General features: G+C 40.0%; 1 protein-coding gene across 9 annotated transcripts in view; it reads left to right on the top strand.

Moving 5' to 3' along the window:
- Positions 1-20,953, top strand: part of LOC125247827 — a 363,538-nt gene that overhangs the window by 307,006 nt on the left and 35,579 nt on the right. For 7 of the 9 annotated variants that reach the window (XM_048159329.1, XM_048159326.1, XM_048159327.1 and 4 more), the window contains one exon: positions 2,537-2,717. The exons of 1 other annotated variant lie outside the window; for it this stretch is intronic. The gene's annotated coding sequence lies outside the window, so the exon portion shown is untranslated. The remainder of the gene's footprint in view (positions 1-2,536; positions 2,718-20,953) is intronic. One more of the 9 variants, XM_048159328.1, reaches the window with a different exon arrangement.

Genomic DNA, 20,953 nt, shown 5'->3' with positions numbered 1-20,953 from the left:
CAAGTCGGAACTGAAATTTTAAAAATATGACGATACCAGACATCTTTGGAGCTCTTCACGGAGTGCTTACACAGATACACACGGGAGCATTTGAAAGCAGGCGTCTATCAGCGGATATGTCTATTAGTGGATATATTAGCAAATTATCTGAGTAAGCACTCGGTTAAGAGCGTCTATTTACAGTATGTTATTGAAGCGCTGATCATTGTAGCCAATCACGTATCTGTTGAGAGCCTGAACACAATATCCAATCAGAGGTGTTTAAGAATCCGCTCAAAGGCACTGAAACTATACTGGGGAAAATAGATAGGTGGAAATGCTGGAATCGTGCTTTTGACAAAACTAGTTTGCATTTCAGTTTTTATTCATCTTGAAATACTGTATCTGTGTTTGTGCAAGTGAGATGAGTCACATTTAGCTCACATTTAGTCTAGAACTACAATAAACATCATGTTTATTAAACAACGCCTCTGCACTTACAATTTCTCCTAACATGAGGACAGGAGAGCTGTCAGTTAATAAATGGAAAAACAAAAATAACTTGTGTTACTTATTTGAAAAAGTAACTCAGATATTTGCTGTAAATTTAAAAGTAATGTGTTACTTTACTAGTTATTTTAAAAAAGTAATCTTATTAGTTTCTCACATTACTACACCCCAATACTGTCAGTTATTATGCTCAAAAAGGCAAATCCAAATTCATTCATTTATTAATCCAAATTAATTTAAAGACCAGTCTTCACACTTAAGTTACAAATATCCCAGCCAGAATCAGGAATTCAGATGCTGGAAAGTTATTTTGCAGTGCTGAATAACTTATATTTATTATGTAAATATAAATGATGAAACATAAATGTGACAAGTGTATATATAGCTTTTTCATTTTGCAAACCTTTTTTGGTTGACAAAGGTGGCGAGACAGCTTGGTAATCTTTAATCTTTTTGTTTATTTGGTTTGTTTTATCTTTCACTGCCATCTCTGAAACTTGCACTGCAAACAGTTTGACTGAAAGACTTTCCTACAGGACTATAAATGCACAAGCTGCTCAAGGTATCCTCTTGTGGTGAGGAGAGGAATTACATGCAGTATTCTTGCTGTATTAAAGGAAGTACAGACATAAGAAGTTATTTCACTTGAAGCCTTATTTGTGAATAACAATTTTATATTGCAAAGCTGAGTTAAACTGGTCTTCCTCTATTCCTTTAATTCTCTCCATGTTTCTTATTCTTTATTTAAGTGTTAAATAGATTAATGCATTATTTCGACAATTTTCGACTGCCTACCACCATTCTGTGGTTTTTGTTCTTCTCATTTAAATGCGCCACAACTATAAACAGAACACTGTCAAATCTTTCAGATAATAAAACACAACATAAATTATAATTATATCTCTCTCTTCATATTGGCTCGAATTCATGTCTCTCTTTTGTTCCATAAAGTTATACGATTTGATTCAATTTGCATTTCCATGACAGCGATGCAAACAAACACTTGCGTGTATTTAGGATGAAAAGAGCATTTTGCAAGGCAAAGCCACAGCACTGACACATCACGGTAGCAGAACATTTGCTTTCATGTCAACCCCAGGCTTCATTTACATAACGGTAACTCAATTAGGATAATCTCAGGAGTTTAACGTTCACTTTAAAATAGCCCTGTAATATGCACACAGAAATAAGTGGGAAAAGGAGCGTCTGAGAGGTTTTTTTTTAATTCAGTTTGCCATGAATGCTGTCATTGATTGTGTCTTTTCAAGGAAAATGTAATTTCTCCTATTAAAATTTCAATATGAATAAAATAGGTTTTGTATATGCTAAAAATATAGTCTCAACTATCATGCTGTGCCTCAGACTGGAGGAGTGCAAGCATACTGGCCTGGTTTGGCTCACGCTCCCATTAGGGCGTGTGTGTGTGTGTGTGTGTGTGTGTGTTGTGGCATCGGAGCTGGGATTGTAGGCAGACTTCATGCCCAACCCCACTTATAATTACAGACGGCATGCAGCTCTCCTAAAAAGAGTGATTTTCTTGACTGCCATGGATAACATTCACTTTGGCAACAGTGGAAAGCAAGAGACAGATGACAAGAGGGAGAGGGGAAACTCAAAGTTGACTCATAAGTAATGCAAAATATCCTCTTTTTTCGCACCGGTGCTGCATGGAAGACGACGTTGGCACATACGCAAATGTGTATGCGCTCCAAGCTGTGCCTTCCCATAAACCAACAGTCCGTTTGATGTCCCGTTTCCTACAGCAAGCCTTAATTAAAATGAGTTCAACAACACTGATCAAAAAGTGCGTCTAGTCCCTTTATTGTGCTTGCTTCGACTAGATCTGTCATAGCCTTCTCTCTTACTGTACTGGCAGTTGGTTGTGGTTGAAGGTTTGCTTTGGCAGATCCCCGGCCTTCTCTTGGCTGGGACAAACTTTGCGTCCTGCTACTGGCTGGGAGGGAGAGGGAAGCGGTGGGGAGGGAAGAGGGGAGAGGTGGAGGCGTGGTCTCCAGCTGGTAATGAAGACTTCTCTTTTCATCCTCAGAACGTAGAATTGGAGTGCCGGGACTGGGGGCTGCACTGCTCCGTTGCACTCTCTCTCTATCTCTCTCTCTTTCTCTCTCTCTATCTCTCTCTCTCTCTCTCTTCTGGGTCTAAACGTGCAGCACAGGAACTGCAGCGGCAGATATGAACCTCTCACTTTCCCAGACTTCACAAGCATGTAGGTAAGAGCTGCTGCTGTCATTGTAATGCCAATGTTAATGTTATTATTGAAAGTAAGCATTTGTCTGTCTGGCTGTCTGGATGTCTGTCAGCATGGGGGGTCTGTGTCCTCATTCTAACACACACATTAATACACATACTGACTCAAAATATGCACTTGTAGGCAGCCAACTCTTTTGCCTTACAAAACTGTCAGTTTGTCTTAAGTCAAGATCTATAAAATCAGGAGCAAATACTAATGACTGTGTTTCTGGTTATGACAGCCTAGAGAAGAAATTGATTTGCATGTATCAATGCTGAAGTTTACTTTATGTAAAGGATTTTAGTAGAGAAGTATGTAAAGTGTACAATTGTACGTCTTTTAAGTGTTAGCTAACTTGAAGCGTACAAATGTATATATGATGTCTATTTTAGGTACGTGTGTACACAAAATGTGAAGTATATTAATGTGAGTGTGTATACCCACGTGCACATGTAAACATTTGTGAGTACTGATACACCGTCAGGTGTGTGTGAATGAATTTGCATTAGCATGTTTATATGAGTGTGTGTGTGTGTGTGTGTTTATTTGCTGTGCTGATGGCCAGAATCTTGCTGAAGGCTTTTCAAACTCATCTGTGTAAATAGAGACTCTGGGATGGAGGGGAGGGGACGGTCCGTCATCTGTCTCTCAGCCGCCTCTCTCCTTTGATCTGAGTCCTCTGGACATGTCCCTTCTCCCTGCGGCCCGCTCCAGATCCGGACCGGCCTGCTTTCATCCGCATTCTGAGGAAAATCTCTCCATCCGTGCACTCATTCACCTCCCCCACTCACCTCTATTCTGAGTATCTCTTCGTCTGTCCAACCTCTTTTTACCTTTGAAAGGCCAGCTTGACCTCTTACTCATCATCCATCTGTCCATCACCCCAGCTATCCGTTTGTCTGTCTAATCTTCTGGCCAATTCATCCCTTCAGCTCTGGGATGAATACAACAAACCCCCTGCTTCCCTCTTGGGGTAATGGCTCTTTTTGAAACCTCCCCCGGAAAAATCTTAAGTGAGTTTCCATTAGTTTTTGTGCGGGGCCATGAGAATTATGGTTTCCCAAATGTTCTTCTGAATAGTGTACAGGAGCCTCGGCTAATTGAAAAAACACGTGCAGAGTGAAGGAGACGGACCTACTGTCACAAATGAACTTTCCAGAGCTGGCAGTGGAGGTGGAGAGAGAGAGGGAGAGTTTCATGGTTGTATTTGGCTGGCAAAGTTTTGGTACATATGGACAGGGACATAGAGATGCAAGAATAAAGGGATGCATGGACATAATAGACAGGAGGACTCAAGCACTGAGTGACAAAAACATCTGAGAGATAAAGGGACATATGGACCAAGGGATGTAGCATGAAAGCATTAACCATAGCTGGTTCTTCCTGTCCCGGTGTCCCTGCCTAACTGTCTTACTGACAGCAGCTGAGAGAAACTCACTATAGTTTGGATAATGTGTCTTCATCAAGTAAAGAAGTTCCTGTCCTGGACACTGGAGCAAAGGAAGTGGTATTTGGTTACTAAGCCCCACTAGATACCCGTAAAAACTCTAGTAAAATCTTTCTGGAGTCAATCCACCCATCCACACCATCAAGTACTTCCGACTTCCCATTGGCCCCAAAAGCCAGGTCACTGCAATGCAGAACATCCCAGAGTCAATCCAGCCTGTCCAGACACGGTCCAGCGTCTTCCATAGGCTTATATAGGATTTGCGGTATCTTAGCTGAAAAACGCCAAGCTTGGGTCTCTTGGGCTACATCCAACAGAGATTCTTTGTCTCCCAATCTGTTTTGTTGAAATCTATATAGAGCATCGTACCAAACAGGGAGAGGGGGGGCTGTTCTGGTCTGTATTCCTGGTGCATATGATTGTTTGTTTCACACATTCCTTGTTAACACTGTTACCGGGGGTCTACAGTTGGGTGGGCGTAACAACCTAGTCTGACCTTTTGGCGATGTGTAACTCTAAACCTATCCAGTGGGGATTCCTGAAGCTATTGCATGCATGCACGTGCAAACACATACAAACACACTCACACACATACAAACTCTGAGCTGTAATGGAATCAGCAGCAGAGCTCTTAACTTTAACTGCTCAGGAGATCAGCAGTTACCAATGCATCATTCCCTTAAAACAAATAAAAATAGCATGCTCCCTATTAGAATTTGGAAAACATTAGGCTCTAATAGTATTTTATCCTCTATTAACTCAAGAGGTGAGCCTTATAAAACCGGTCTTGATTTAATGTGATTAGAAATCCTTCCAAAGAAACAATTTGCGCATTTGGTTTGTGTCATGAAGGCGAGCATTATTATCATTACGACTGTTCATACTTACGGGTAGTGATTTGAACAAATTCTTAACTCTAAGTATTATGCTTTGCAAAGGAACTTTGCAAGGAAATCCACTTCTTCTTCAGAATCAACTGAAGTAACGTTTGCTGAGAAGGACAAATATGTCAGAGATGTGTCCTGATAAAGCTAATGAAGGGTTACACAGGAAAGAGTATTACTTGGATACATGTCTGAAGTTGACTGATTCTTGATATAGGCTTTTGAAGTGTATTTTGTTTTGTAGATGATTTTGCCCAAGATATTTGTTGTGACATTGTAGAAAAGCATTATGGGAAATCTGCTTTCCAAATGCTTAACAGGGCATTATAACCAGGGACGTGTGTTTAGAATAGTGTGCACATGATAAAAATACAGTTTATGGATTTGGCCTCTTGCTGAGTGTATTTGTGTGTAGACGTGTGAAAGTTCCGGAACTAGTTTCACTCAATTATGCCGAAGAGTACATTTGCAGATCATTTATATTTAGTACAACACTTACCAGCAATTATAAATGAAAGGACACATAAAAGATCTCTCTCTCTCTCTCTCTCTCTCTCTCTCTCTCTCTCTCTCTCTCAGACACACACATTGCATTTCCACGTTTTATGGGGACTCTCCATAGACAATGATTTATATACTGTACAGACTGTATTCTATACCCTAAACCTACCTATCACAGAAAACTTTATGCATTTTTACATTTAAAAAAACATAATTTAATATGATTTATAAGCTCTTTTCCTCATAGAGACCAAAAAATTTCCCCACAAGGTCACAGGTTTCTGGTATTGCCATCTTTAACATGGGGAATACCTAATCCACACACATAAACACACACAGAGAGAACTGTGCCTGCAGTTCCATATGCTGCCATATTTAAACTTGAGCAGAAATATAAACACAACTTTATTTTTACATCAGAGGGGGCTACTTTGAAAAATGTGTCAGCTTAATGACTAATTAGTAATGAATTAGTAGTGTTTGCTAAGACATCACTGTCACCCATCCTGCGCTGTTTGTGCTACAGACATGGATGAAATTTAAAACAGTGTTGCTTATTGAGGAGGAGTGTTTTATTACTTTTCTAAGCATTCAAAATGGCAAATGATAAAATTGTTGAAAGAATCCTATAAACATAGACTGAAAATGGACCTGAGCCATATCTTGGACCAGTATGTAACCACTTTCAATCATCTAGCAATGACCTAGCAACCATACAGAACCTGCTAAGCAACTCATGACAAGAGGTTATTCTTCAGTTTTGTTTTTTTTGCAAAAAGATCATAGTGGCTTAAAGTTCAGTCTTGGATTAAATAATTTATATTGACTGATAAGTGTGAGTGTGTAGATTTGTACTAAAGTACCAGAAAAGTGGGATGTCAAAATCTGAACCGTTTGAGGTCATTTAGTTGTGTGTATGTTTGTTAGTGTTTGCAGTGTGTTAATGGTGACTAAGAGAGTGAGGTAGATAAGATGCTATTTCTTTCTTTCAGGCACATGGCTGGGCGTTTCAACATTTAGAAAGGCCTGTTTGAGGGAATCTCCCGTAAACTAGAGCGTTGCACATCCCCAGACACTCTGGCACTTGTCCAAAACAGCTGGCTGCTTCCCCTTTTTTTCATTTCCACTCTCTTCCGCCACATTCCTCCTCTACTTTCTCTCCCTCCCCCTGTTTTTTCTTTTCCATACTCTTTCTTCTTTTTGTCGCTCTCTCTCTCAATCACCCTTCTACATCTCCAGATGTGGCATTGTTTAGACACGTTTGTTTTGCTCAGGCAGACAGCTGACCTGCACAAAGCTGATGTCATGCTCTATTTAAAGAAGAAAACCACCATGAGCTCTTAAGAGGACTCACAGTCTTGTCTTTCTTTTTGAAGACCAGCAGACCTGTGGAAATGGTTGATGAGCAGTTCTGATTGGCTAACTGAATATGTGGCATAGATTTGAGCTGGTAGCTGGAAGATTAAAGATTCAAACCCATAAGAGGTAAATCCATGAGCTCTCACCTTTGTGGCCTTGACAAAGATACTTAACATTTGGTTATTCCAAAAGGATTGTAACTGTAATACCTGTACGTTGAGTCACTTTGCCTAACTGTCTTAAACAGCTGTACTGTACTGAGCCCAACACCTCACACTGCAGAGGAATGTGGTTTAGTTTGAATGGATGTGTGTGTTTGTGTTTGTACAGACTATGCAAACGCTTAATTCAGTATTGAATGATTTGTTTGCACATTCCTTCATATTTCTTGGAGAACGCTTGTTTGTTAGATTGCATAAGCATATATTTATATTTAGTCTAAAAAAATCTTTGGCATTCTTTGTGCTACCTACTTCATAGTTCGTAGCTACTTTTTAACTTTTTTTCCCTCTCTCTGTCTCTCTCTCTTAGCTGTAGTAAATTTTTGTCTTGTGATGATGCCTTAAAAAATTTGGCCAAAATGATATGTATCCTTCATGTATAAGGCATCACAGCATGCATTGTGACAAATACACTTTGGAAAATTCCATATGAAGTTGAACATCACCTATCAACCCTACTTATTTTATCTTGCATACTGTGTCCGTGTGGTAAAAATGAACATAAATATGCAAGGAATATTGTCCGCTGATATCACTTGGTTAAACTTGATATCACACAATTAAATGTTTTAAAATATCACAAAAGATTTTAAGCAAAAATATCCCAGGATAATATGATTGTAGATGGTAAAATGACCATCATCTCTACACTTGGCTAATAGCTTTGTAGAAGGGCTTTTCGTTAAGGCGCACCGTTGCTCACTTTCTTCAGGAATATCCCTATTCATTATTAATAGAACATTGTTTTATCTCATTTAAAATTAATTCTTTCACCCAAAATTTGCTGTGTATTTTGTGCTTGACTTGTTAGATTAGTTCTGTTATGACAACTCACGGGAGACGTGAGTTGTAATAGAGATTGGCATGGTAATGGATATGACAATGTTAATGTATTTGGTCTTGGCGGAATAGATCTGCTACGCAGCTGCAGAGCAAGTACTGAGACTTGTTACTGCCAGTACATTCACAGACATTGCAGTGAGCATGTAAGACATACTGCTGCTGCACATGTAACATACATGAATTAACCCCTGTAGCAGATCTACACAGGTGGAGCTGGGGAAGGTGGAGGGTTTCTGAAAGCACGCTGCAGACTACTAACAGCAACACTACCGGTGTTTTGGCGCAGCTCATTGGCCGCTGATGGAACAGCAACCAATCAGCTGTGCTATGTAGATAATGCCGTGATTGCTACCAAATGAGTTAAATGCCTATCAGCCTGCGCAATCTAGAGTTTCATGCCAGAACTAGGTAATAACATGCTAAAATCAGACTCTTCTGTGCCTTTCACCTGAAAAGTGCTTTTTATGTAGAGTATGTTTCCCCAAAATGAAAACTGTTATCATTTACTCACCCTCATGTCGTTACAAACCTTAATGACTTACTTCTGTGGAACACACACACACACAAAACAGTGACAGTGAAAAATGATGACAATTTTCATTTCTGGAAGAACTATCAGTTGCTGCCAATGAAGAGACCTTTTTAAGTCAGTGACATAAGAGATTTTTTTTTATTTTTTTTATAGCTGTGATATAGAAGCAAGCTGCCTATGTAGACAATAAAAAAGATGGCAGGTCACTAAGTTTTGGAACAGAGTTCATGTACATGCTTTGCATGTATCAACACTTGCATCCATTATAGTGCCTTTGTCCTGTTCAATGACCTGAATCTGGCCTTGTCTGTGCCACCAAGGCAATTCTTAGATGTCTGGGGAAACCACTGTGGCACTGTCTTAACCTGTAAATGCTGCTTGAGCCCAGCTGCTATAGTCAGGCCCTGATGTCACATTCCCCATGGGTGCGCCCAGACGCTGCAGTGTTTGTGCCCCAAACACGCATGTTTGCTGGGTCAGAGTAAGCATCACAGGTTCAAGCGGCTTATTCAGGAGTGATCTGTGGGAAATGGGAAACTTTTTTCTATGCACAGATCAATATTGTTATTTAAAGGATATTAAAGTGCTTGGAAAATGCAGTTATCTGGTGAGAAACATCTAAAAATAGTTGCTAAATTATATTGTATTTGGTCTAAATGTTGATAGCTAGTTAGCTTTCTGTCTTTGATCCAGAGGCCAATATCACGTTCTTGACCTTGAGCATCAGAAAAAGCAAATGTGTCTAGTTTAACAGTATTAGTAGTGCCATGTCATCGTTTTTTATTTGCGTATCTTTTTCAAAGTGTGCTCAAGAATTGTAATGCATTTGTGTATATAGTTTGTCAAAAGCAAATGGAGTATGTCTAGTTTAGATAAACATGTTGGTTTATCTGATGTGCACTATGTATGTGGTCTTCTTGATATTAACAGTGCTGATATGTATCAGACAGCTGGTTGTGACAGAGGCACAACCAGCTTTTTTATTTGCCACCATCTCCTCAGCATCAATGCCACACATACAGAGACCGGCATCAGTGGGGATAAAGATAACATGTGCTCTTAACAGCTTAGTCAGCTGGTGAACGAGGTCAGGCGCATCTATGCTGAGCACTTCCGGCTGGTCGTCTTTGTTTATGAGGCTGTGTAAACACTGGCACACACCAAACGAGACAAATGTGCGCCACATAGCCATTTTGGCAAATCCTGTACACACCCTAGAGCAGCTCTCATTCATAAACATTCACACAGTCCGCGAGGAAGCACGGGGGTGTGTGTGGACAAAATCTTTGAAAATGTCCCTTGATGCATAGCGAACCACCACTGTGATTCTGTTCCCACAAGGAATCAAAGGCTGTCTACAAATGTCAGTAGCTCTATTATAGAATAATTAAAACTAGGTTTTCACATTTTTTGACGAAAACAATGATATTTGCCTGTTAAGAACACACTGCCACACGTGTTTGACTATGCAGTTGCTAAGGTGGTCTAAGTGGTTACTGAGTTGTATTGTGGTGCTTTACTTACCGGCTCAAGTCAAAACAAGCCCATCCCAAAGTCTTTGACATTCATTACATACATCATTACATTCTCAGCTCTGCCACAAGTGAAGATATAGTGGACATCTTTCTCTATGGTCAGTTCGCTTTCAGGTCAAAGAACTTGCATCTGGGCAACTTGCAGCATTCATATCTGATTGCTTAGAAAAGCAATTGCAGACTCCTCAACAAGCCATGTGGTTTGATGTGCAGCACAAGTTACACACCGAATTTTGACACTGGGTTGTCCAAATGTTATATGAGACATTCACTAGCAAGTTAATGAGATGTCCTTGAGCATAAATGTAGATTCAGATTGCCAATTACAGATTTACCTGAGTAAATATCGCAGAAATAAACAAAATGTGACTGCCACTTTACATACAGTGTCAAGTGATTGTTTCCTGGTAAGAATATACTGCAATGTGGACCCCACTTAAAATTAATTATCTGAATACGCAAGACTCACTCACAAGAGATCAGACTATCGAGAGGCTTTCTGAGATACTTGTATGCAGAGAGGTACATTCTAACAGTCACACACAATTCAATCATTCATAAATGCAGATTCTTGACTGAAGTGAATCATGTGTCTATAACTTAGGTGATAGATTTGGAGCGTCAGTGTAGCATGCTTCATACATCAGCGCCAGTGATTTTGCGGGAAAGACTCAATCCCGGACTTCCCTCTTCCTTCAACTCTGTTTTTGCACCTCCATCTCAATGCTGTTTCATCTGTCCATCACAACTTTTAGTTATGCATACACCTGTCCTATGTGTGTACTGTAGACTAAGGGTGTCCAAGGCTGCTCCAACACACCTGTCTGGAAGTTTCCAGTAATCCTGAAGACTTAGCTGGTTAATTTTTTTTATTAGGGATTACCTGTTCGTCCCACTAGTAGTGCAGAAATTGCTTCCAGCAGCTTCATTACTTATTTTCAATTCAATGAAAAGAAGTTTCTTTCCTACTATTTGTATGTCAGGTACTTGACATATTTCAACTTATATTATACTTCTAGTCAAGTCAAGTCACCTTTATTTATATAGCGCTTTTTACAATACAGATTGTTTCAAAGTAGCTTTACAGTGATAACTGTAAAATAATGCAACAAAGTTTGTTTTGGCCGTACAGCAGCTCTAGAAGAAAATAGTGTCATTGTCCAGCTTGAGTAAGTTCAGTGTTGATTAATTTCCATTGTAAAAAAAAAAGTTATTAACAGTTAATTTATCTAAACAGCAGCTCTGGAGAAAACAGTGATGTCATCATCCAGCTCACAATGATGTGCAGTCAGATTAGTAATATTGTTGAATATTAAGTGTCCCCAACTAAGCAAGCCAGAGGTGACAGTGGCAAGGAACCCGAACTCCATCAAGTAAAAGAATGGAGAAAAAACCTTGGGAGAAACCAGGCTGAGTCAAAAACAAATGCCTCCACGTAGCACAAAACATCCTGAAATCAGAATGTGGCTTAATGAGGGATTGAGATTTGTAAGCCACCAAGGACCCACTTGAGGAACTTAGTGTTTTATAGAAAACAGTTACTGGCCGACAACATTTGCCGCCCAATGGGTGGAACAGATCCGGTATCTGGAATGTGTTAAGGACATTAATGACATGAAGATGCAACTGGAGATGCTCCAGCTGTGTGCAAGCTGAAAGAAAAGGCATGGAAAGAAAGCAAGTTTACATAGCTGTTTTTATGACATTGCAGGTGTAGAAGAGCAGGAACAGGTGGTGGGAGAAAAAGAAAAAAGAGGAGAGGGACAAAGCGAACAGGTCTGATGGGTGAGAATACCAGGGGAGGGAGGGGTGAAATTGTAAAAGGGAAGGTTAACAGCAAAGGGAGGGAGGGGCGGCCACACGGGTCACTTTCTCTCTTACCTCAGGCTAATGTGCAACCCTACATAGATGCATTTATGACAAGTACTAACAGGTTCTTCCTTGGAAAAGCCCTCATATTTAAAGTCCCATATGTGGAGTGCCCTGAGGTGGGCTGACCAGGTCATGAGGTCAAGGAGTGTGATTCTTCTTGCTCAAACTCACAATGAAATCAAAATGGACAATTCTTATTCTTTATGGAACAATGCAGTGTTTATTATAAATGATTTAGCTGTGCACATCATCATTTTTTTAAATAATGAAAAAAACATGTAAAAACTTTAAATCAAAATAACTTCCCTCCCCTTGCAACATCTCTTCTCTGATGATGTGTTTGCCGGTATGAGGGCAGGACAATAATCCCTTCCTTTTAATAAGCAATTAGCAAATGGTGATCCAACGATCCAATCAATTCCAGTAGTTTTAGTTGGCTTCCTTCTATTTACTTTCATTCAAGGTTTTCTGAGGTGACTTATTAAAGGTCCCATGGCATGAAAATTTCACTTTATGAGGTTTTTTAACATTAATATGAGTTCCCCTAGCCTGCATATGGTCCCCCAGTGGCTAGAAAAGGCGATGGGTGTAAACCGAGCCCTGGGTAAATTGAGAAAATGAAAGCTCAGACGGCCCAATCTGGAATCTTCCCTATATGTCGTCATACGGGGAAAGTTACTTCCCCTTTCTCTGCTTTGCCCGCCCATGAGAAAAGGAGCTACTACAGTGCAAGGCGAGCGCAATATTTTTTTTTTTCCTCGAGAGACATCATGCCTTGTAAACGAGCGAAGCATAGCAGTTGTTCAGTGTTTGGATGTACAAATGAACACCTTAGTATTTTTTTAGTTCCTTCATCCGAGCCAAACAGTGGGTTAATTTTATTTTCTCTGGTAATGCGCCGATACAACTTCCCATAGTTTTGTATGTCTGCGCCACACATTTCACCGACGACTGTTTCCTCAACGTGGGCCAATACAGCCCAGTTACTGTCGCTAATGTAAAGGTGGACAGCATCAAGTGTGTGTGTGTGTGTGTGTGAATACACACACTGTAACGCGAGTGTTGTACATGTCTTTCTTGTTTGAATAACCGTTCTGCTGTTGGTGTTATGGCGCACGCGATATCCACATTTCCAGATTGCAGAGCTTGATGTTTTTTTTTTGTAATATTTTAATTGTAATAAGATTGTAAAAACTTTTAAGATTTATGAAATATAAATTATGTAAACAAACAAATGATGTTGGCATGGTAGCACATTTTCCACAATGGCACCTATTTGTAATAATGGCAGAGGTCTGACTATATATATATATATATATATATATATATATATATATATATATATATATATATACAATAGCAAATCAGAGCAACATGAAAAGCCAACAATGTAGGCTAGCATTAGCTACATGATAATAACTGTAACAGCATACATAAACCAACTAAAGTACCGTATCCAGACACAGTGTTTTAAACTAACCATTCGGAGACATCCTGTAGCTGCTGAGTTGCAACTTCTTCATCCGGATCAGATTCTGAGTCAAACTGAAACGCTTGAATGACTGCATGTCTACGAGCCATTGCGATACATCTACTGTCAACATTAGCGCATGGTACCATAGCCGCAAGCTGGTTAAGGCCACAGGTTAAGGCTGGTTAAGGCCCTCCACCTTGCCCCGCCTCTCTCCTCCTCATTAGCATTTAAAGCTACAGACCCAGAAACGGCACGTCCTGAGGAAAAGCTCATTGTGGGACTGGCTTGTAGTGGCTGAAATTCTGCACCAAGGCTGAATTTCGGGAAAGAGACTTCAGATACAGTACTAGGGACCACTTAGGTCTATATAAAAGCATCCAAAAAGTAGCATGTCATGGGACCTTTAAGGATAGTCATTCAGGAGGGTTGTAACCATTACATTGTACAAAAATTTGAGAAAAATATTACATTCTCAGCTTTGCCACAAGTGGAGATATAGTGGACGTTTTCCCTATGGTCAGTTTACTTTCAGTTCAGCTATTGCCATGGCAAAGAACTTGCAACATACATATCTGAGTTTGCATTCTTGTGTAGAGTATCTTTCTGGCCTCAACGTTCATTCAAACTTTCAAAGTTAAAAGTATTGTACATCCCATACCAGGACGACTCTATCTGTGATCTGTAATGAAAATCTTTGCCATTTAGCATCATCTTGGCTTTTGGCTAAGCTGCATAGGCACAAGACCTTTTAATGTCCAATCTCCATACAATCCCTAGAAGTCTGATTTCCTATCAAATGTGTGGCTCTAAATAACCAAGGATATGAGGGGAAAAGCCTTTGTTATATGAACCATCTGTGATTTCTCAACACAGATGGCTCAGGATAAAAGAACGGGATGTTTCCGGACACACATGGGCATCAAAACTTCCCCATCACGTGATGTTGGTATGAAAATTTAATAGCTATCTAGAGGCTTCTGCCACAGAATAAACACTTTAATTTGTGAACCCTCAACATCTGATCAGACATCAATCTACACTTTGGTCTTTTGACAGTCCAAAGTGATGAGTTGATGATTGTGGTTGTCCCACAATCTTGTGTATGTGGGTGTCCGTGTGAGTGGAGTGTGTTTGCCTTTGGCTGTTCTCTGAGACAGGACATTAAGATTAGTCCCAAAGACAGATTGCTAAGATGACCATTTATGGTCACTTATTTTGGATTTGGTGTGTTTGTGAGGCCCTAGGAAGGGAAGATGTTTACCTACTACAATGAAATCATCTCATTTGAACAGCATTATCATATTTGTTGACCACTGAATTTTTCCAGGACTCATATGAGATCTTTGCTCTGGCATTAAGCCATATTTCAGAGGAAAAAAATAGAACTCTTCATTACTTTTTAAAGGTAGCATATGTTATGTGTGAAACAGAGCTCCAAGAATGCTAACTACATAAGTGCTTTAAAAGCAGCTAGAAAGGTGAAACACAGAAATAGTTCCCTCGACAATGGAAGTGTTTTGTTCACAAATGGCTCTGTATGTGGTGCCTCTAAAAGGAATGTTTAAGCATGTTTAAAAGGTTTAGTGTTGTGACAGCTTCCATGATGCACCTGAGCAGGGGTGGGTCTTTCATTTTTATCTGACACCCACACAGTACACACACCAAGTAGGTTTGATGTCACACAGAGAGATCTCTCTTCATCTGTTTCTTTTGCCCTCCATTACTTTAAATCCCCAAATGCACTTCAATACTCAGTCTCTGTAACAGAATAAAGCCCCAGGTATACTTCACTTTCCGCGCCCCGACGCGTCTCACGCACAGCCGCATCCGCGCATCTTTCAAAGTATTCTAAACCACCGATGTGCGTGGATGAACGAGTTCGATACATGCGCGGTGTCATCAACGGGACATTCGCTGGGTAGGATCGGAGAAGAAAAATAGTGCATCCACCATTGCAACATAGTTCAGAAGATACACCAAGAGAACAGGAATCAAAAACAATGGATAAGGCATGCTTCTGAGTTTACTCATCTTGTTTTTGAATCGCTCTATACACACTCTTCTTCAACGACTGCACATTGTGCTCAGTACTGTGCGTATTGCCACCTAGTGGACTCTTCTGTCCTGCTTGCGCATGCGCTGTTGCACAGGCACCGCCTGCGCAGTCTCGAAATTTGGGCTGCACGCGTACGGGGTGTGCGAAGTATACCCGGGGCTTAAAAGATGGTGGTGACACAGGAAAAAAGGTCCATTTAGTTTTCTCTGCTGCTGCTATGATGAAGCCAGATCCTTCAGAACATGCTTCAGGAACCCATATTAGGCTTTATATAGGGGGGATACATTATAAAACTTATAAGCATGGCACATTAATATTACTTAGATGACAACTATTGCACAGTGCTTGCAAAGTGGCTATAAGAATTATCGCTTAATGATTGTTTGTTTGATCGACTGCCAATGCAACCAGTTGACAGAGATGTCTGCTTAGTCTGAAAGCTATCATTTTAAGTTGCCACCTAGTTTATTATTTGCACTGCAGCAAAGTAAAACTGAATGGAGTGGGGGGTGGGGGGGCAGTTATAATGGCTGCTACGCCCCTGACTCTATCCTCCCTCTGATTATTAAATAGCATGCTAGCAGTCGTCTATTTTATCCTGCCCCTATCATTATAAGAGATATTCACCGGTACTGCTGAGGCGGAGTTTTCCACTCTCTCCCAGGGAGCAGGGAGCTGTGTGTGTTGCACTCAGCAAAATATTGCGGCTCATTCCCAAATAATTGCAGTGGTAAAAAAAAAAAAAAAAAAAAAAAAAATGACAACATGTGCTTTCAATTATTTGCATTGAGTTTCGACCCCTACTTTTCCTGCAGAAGTTGACTGTGATTGGCAGGTTATCGCTGGCGGTTGTGAATCATAGGGCAGCTCGCTCAGGCTCTAGTCTGAACCAGTAAGCACTGCTACAGTAGCTGCAGTCTGTGTCCCTATAAAGTGTCACGGGTCAGGGCGAAAGAGCCCTGTAAAAGGCAAAGGAGCGTGTTTCCCCTGTTGCAGCACCTGGGACAGGAGTTTTGTGAGATGATGGCAGCAGTAATGCATGTGTGTGTGAATGCTTAAGTCAGCTTCATCATCACTTTCTGTTCTTAGTGTAGCGTATGGCAATATGAGCAGGCCTAAGCTTGCACAAACAAAGTCTAATGTTCTATAGCATTAAAATTGTACTCGTCATGTTACTAGGGTCCTGTATGTTTTGATTAGTACACTATTTTTGTTGTTTTTTTTAACAATAGGTCATTTGAGGCCAAAGTAGACATTTGTTTAAGCCATCCTTAGGGGGTGGGTGATATACTGGTAGACAAATAGACACAACCAGTAGAGAGTTTTGTTCACGGTTACACTCACGGGATGTTGCTGTACAAAAGCTTATCTTTTGCATGCGTTTTTAAGCACTGCAGAAAAAATAAGCAGGGAAAAGGGAACTCATTTCACTATATGTGCACACTGTCGGAGAGATGGTTTCTAAGCGATGACTGAGAGATGCGCACACATGAAGCCGCTGCTCATAGAGCATGTTAGGACTGAACTGAGTTCTTTTTTGCCGCCTAATTGGGCTGTAAATGTGATGATACACGTGGCAACTTTTTGAGCAATATTGCTAGGCAATGTTGCCGTCAACGGGCAACCTGATGAGACACAGGGCAACTAATTAGGGCAACAGACAGTTGGCAGCAACTAATCAGAGAGGAGCAAATCTATTGCCAGCCCAATAAATACCTTACTATAAACACTTATAGGCACTTTATTTCAACTTTTCAAATATTTTCTTCATTTTTATTAAAAATAAATGCCTTTCCGATCTGATTTGTGATAGAAAAAGGGAGAAGAGCGAGTTCAGCATAAGGCGGATTCGAACCCGCATCGATCGCATCAAAAGCTACATTCATGTGCCATACGCCCTACAGCCTACGCTACTACAGACGTTAAACTAAGTCCGTCTTTATAGTATTTAACTGAAAACATTCAATGGCTTAATTACAGCTTACACGCATTTCTTTGGACAGTTGTTGGTATTTTAAGCAATATATGAGGTAAATTCCCTGTTTTGGGTTGACGCATGACAACTTACTAGCGTAAAAAGATATAAGTTCACACTCTTTTTCTCCGCTCCACTGCCGGTGAGAGGCCGCCATCTTGTTTGAATTTTTTCTGAAATCTCCGAACCGGTCACGTGATCGGCTGCTAACATTCTGATTGGAGGATCTCAAAAAATTGCCCACGACCGATCTAACGTATCCAGATATAAATTTGTTTGTCATTCTCAATGGGAAAGTGCCCAAGCAACGTTGCTCGGCTACATTGCCCGGCAACATTGCTCAAAAAGTTGCCCCGTGTATCATCACCTTAACAGTATAAAGAATCTGTGTATTCGATCTTAAATTGACAGTAGCCTAATACATTTCTGTCATTAATGACTCAACCTCTCGTTCCAAACCAGACCTTCGTTCATCTTCCGAACACAAATTAAGGTATTTTTGATGAAATCCGAGAGGTCTCTGATCTCCCTGAGTCAGATGTCATAACCACTTTCAAGGCCCAGAAAGGTAGTAAAGAGATCAATAGTCCATGTGACTACAGTGGTTCAACCTAATTGTTATGAAGTGACGAGAATACTTTTTGTGCGCAAAAACAAAAATAACTACGTTATTCAACAATTCCTTCTCTTTCCTGTAATTCTCCTACACCGTTGACATTTCAGACACAGTGCAGCGTTTCCAGGTTCTACGCCAGAACGCCGGCTCATTATTGGCCAGCTCCTGCGTCAGCATCACATGTATGCGTCGTGCTGCTCTTGTGTACAGCGTCGGCCAATATTGAGCCGGCATTGTGATGTAGAACCTGGGAGCACTTCACTGTTTTACTATGTCAGCAGTGATTTTTTGTGATACTGATATTGACAAGAATTATGAAATTTCAGTTGTATCAAAAATGTTGATGAAATAACCTTATTTAAAGCAAAAATAACTTTTGATAAATATCGTTACCATGATATAAGATTTTGGTCATATCGCCCACCCCTACCTAAGGGTCACAACAGTGAGTAATTACCTAGGAGCCACTCAGAACACCATAGCAATGCCCTGGCAACTGGCCAGCACAGCATAGCAACCAAATAGCAACATGTTATAAAACACTCATAACATCCTAGCACTGTAGAGGCAAGTTTTGCCTGAGCAAAACATTTTCCTTAAAAAATGTAAAATCTAGTTATGGATATTCTGTTCACCAAAGAGATTAATTTCTGTCTCGTTCGTGATATGAGTGACGCAGAAGGGATACAGCTCACTCGACAAATGCAAGCAGGGGTCTTGGCAGCTGGTTTGCTCCGAGCGGAGTATGAGGGTATCTGGGGGTAAGCATTACATCAGATTTAAAGGGGCTGAGTAAGGAGCGAGAGGGAGGAAAACAGGAATGTGTGGAAAATATGGAAAGAAAGTGGATGAGAGACAGAGACAGAAAGAAAGAAAGAAGGGAAACGTGAGAACCACCACAGAGGCCCTGATCACAAAGGCAGAAACAGACAGAGTGAATGAGAAAAAGAAAGAAAAGAGTTATTTTCTTAAGTAAATTCCACTTTTAATCTCCATTCAGTCTAAAAATAGCCACCCTGCTCTGTGCCAGCTGCCCACTGGCATGCCTATTAAAGTCTGGTCTCTCTGATTGAGCGTATATATAATGTCTGTGTGCCAGCTAACTAAAAGTAGTGACGCTACAAACGTTTCTTATTAGCATGACAGTGGCTCAGCTTTTTTTCAAAACGGTTTACCTATTCTAGTAGCATTGTTACTTTCTCCAACAAGCAATTTTTACATTATTTTACTATACATTTACAGCAAGTAATAATCAAACATGTTCACTTAAACGTATAATCTCATAATATACAAATAATATTTACTCAAATTATTTCTAATCATTTTTATTGGTGACATTTGTGTCTTTAAAAAGATATACAGTATATTAACAAAGCTAATTTATTTTGTTCTCAGTGTCATCTGATTTTCTGATCAAATGCCAGGGTTGTCATTTCATGAATTTCGGGTAGTGTAGATACAAAGCTTGATGGATTGTAACCAATATCATTATTAGTCACCATTACTTTTGACCTGAATTTTTGTGAGTCTTTATACTCTTGTAAAAGCACCTAGTGCTTAGAAATCTGCAATAACAGACACAGTTTTATTAGACCCAATGGCATGGCCGTTTTTCTCTCTATCTCCCTCAACCTCCCATTTCTTACCTCCCTAAGTAGCTGTGAATCTTAGGCCACTCGGTTTTCCCTCCGTTTGCTTAATTTACTACAAGCCATGTGTCTCTTTTCTTTCTCCTCCCCTGTTTACTCTTTCTTTCACTCCCCACCAATTTTCACAGCCTTTAAGGTACTGAAGAACACCTTAGGAATCCATGTCGCATTGTTTCTGCCCTCTAGCCAAGCATTTTAAGCATTGAATGGGCTCATAGACCTTTGTGAAAATCTGAGGTCAGGCATCCAAAAGCTCAGGACCCTGAACAGACATAAACATGGCAGACCCCCAGGGCTAGTATCTGGAGGAAGATAAAGCCAGATAGAAAGAAAAACAGAGACAGGAGAAGAAAAAGAGAAGCAACAGAGAGAAGAAAATAGCAGACAACAAGATAATGATCTGCGTGACATTTTGACTGTAAAGTGAGATGAAGTTCTACCTTGATTGTAGCTTATTAAAGCACAATAATAGACTTTAGACTTAAAATCAACTAGTCAGTGGGTTGGCTAAATGATTAGTTGACTAATTACTAATGACTAAACTTTGCATAATTTTAATTCCGTGAGTAAATGATGTATTTGCAATGGAACAGGATATTGGGTAACAGTGGCTAAATAATTAGCTTGCACAGTCTGTGATGTCAACAGAAAAGTAAAATGCTTTTAGAGAAAGAGCAAATTATTTCATTTTGATTAAAGATCACAAAGATTTTATTAGGCTTGTGTGGCTAATAAACTAGCAGCTGCCAAGCAGCAACCATCAGCATCTTCAAAGTTTAATGGTCTAAATTAAGCCAGAAAACCTCTGTAAGTTATGGATTTGTAAGTTATGTATTAGGTTAGTTGGGCCTAGTTTTATCTAGCATATCTCTCATGAAACAAGTATTTTGCCACTAAGACCAGGGCCTTAGAATAATTCCAGGAAGTTGAGTTTCCAGCAAGAGCAAGCAGGCATAAAGAATATGTAATTGCAAATCCAGAGATATTCTTTTTGCACACTATACATAAATGGCAAAAGAATGAAAGGTAATCTGATCTTCTTCCCCAAGCTTAAACTTCTTACCACCTCCACTTCTGTCCAGTAGCTCAAACGTGATTTAGAGTAGGGTTGGATCGATACCAACATTTTGACATCATTACAGTCCTCTTTTTTTTTTCTTTTTCTTTTTTTTTAAATTCAGTGTCAGTATACCATGCAACCCCATTATAGAGGGAGACCAACTCTGTCAACAAACTGAGAAAAGTTCCAGAA

The sequence above is a fragment of the Megalobrama amblycephala genome, linkage group LG15, assembly GCF_018812025.1.
Source record: "Megalobrama amblycephala isolate DHTTF-2021 linkage group LG15, ASM1881202v1, whole genome shotgun sequence".
In the NCBI taxonomy this organism is placed as follows: Eukaryota; Metazoa; Chordata; class Actinopteri; order Cypriniformes; family Xenocyprididae; genus Megalobrama; species Megalobrama amblycephala.
This window is presented reverse-complemented; position numbering and strand designations above follow the sequence as displayed.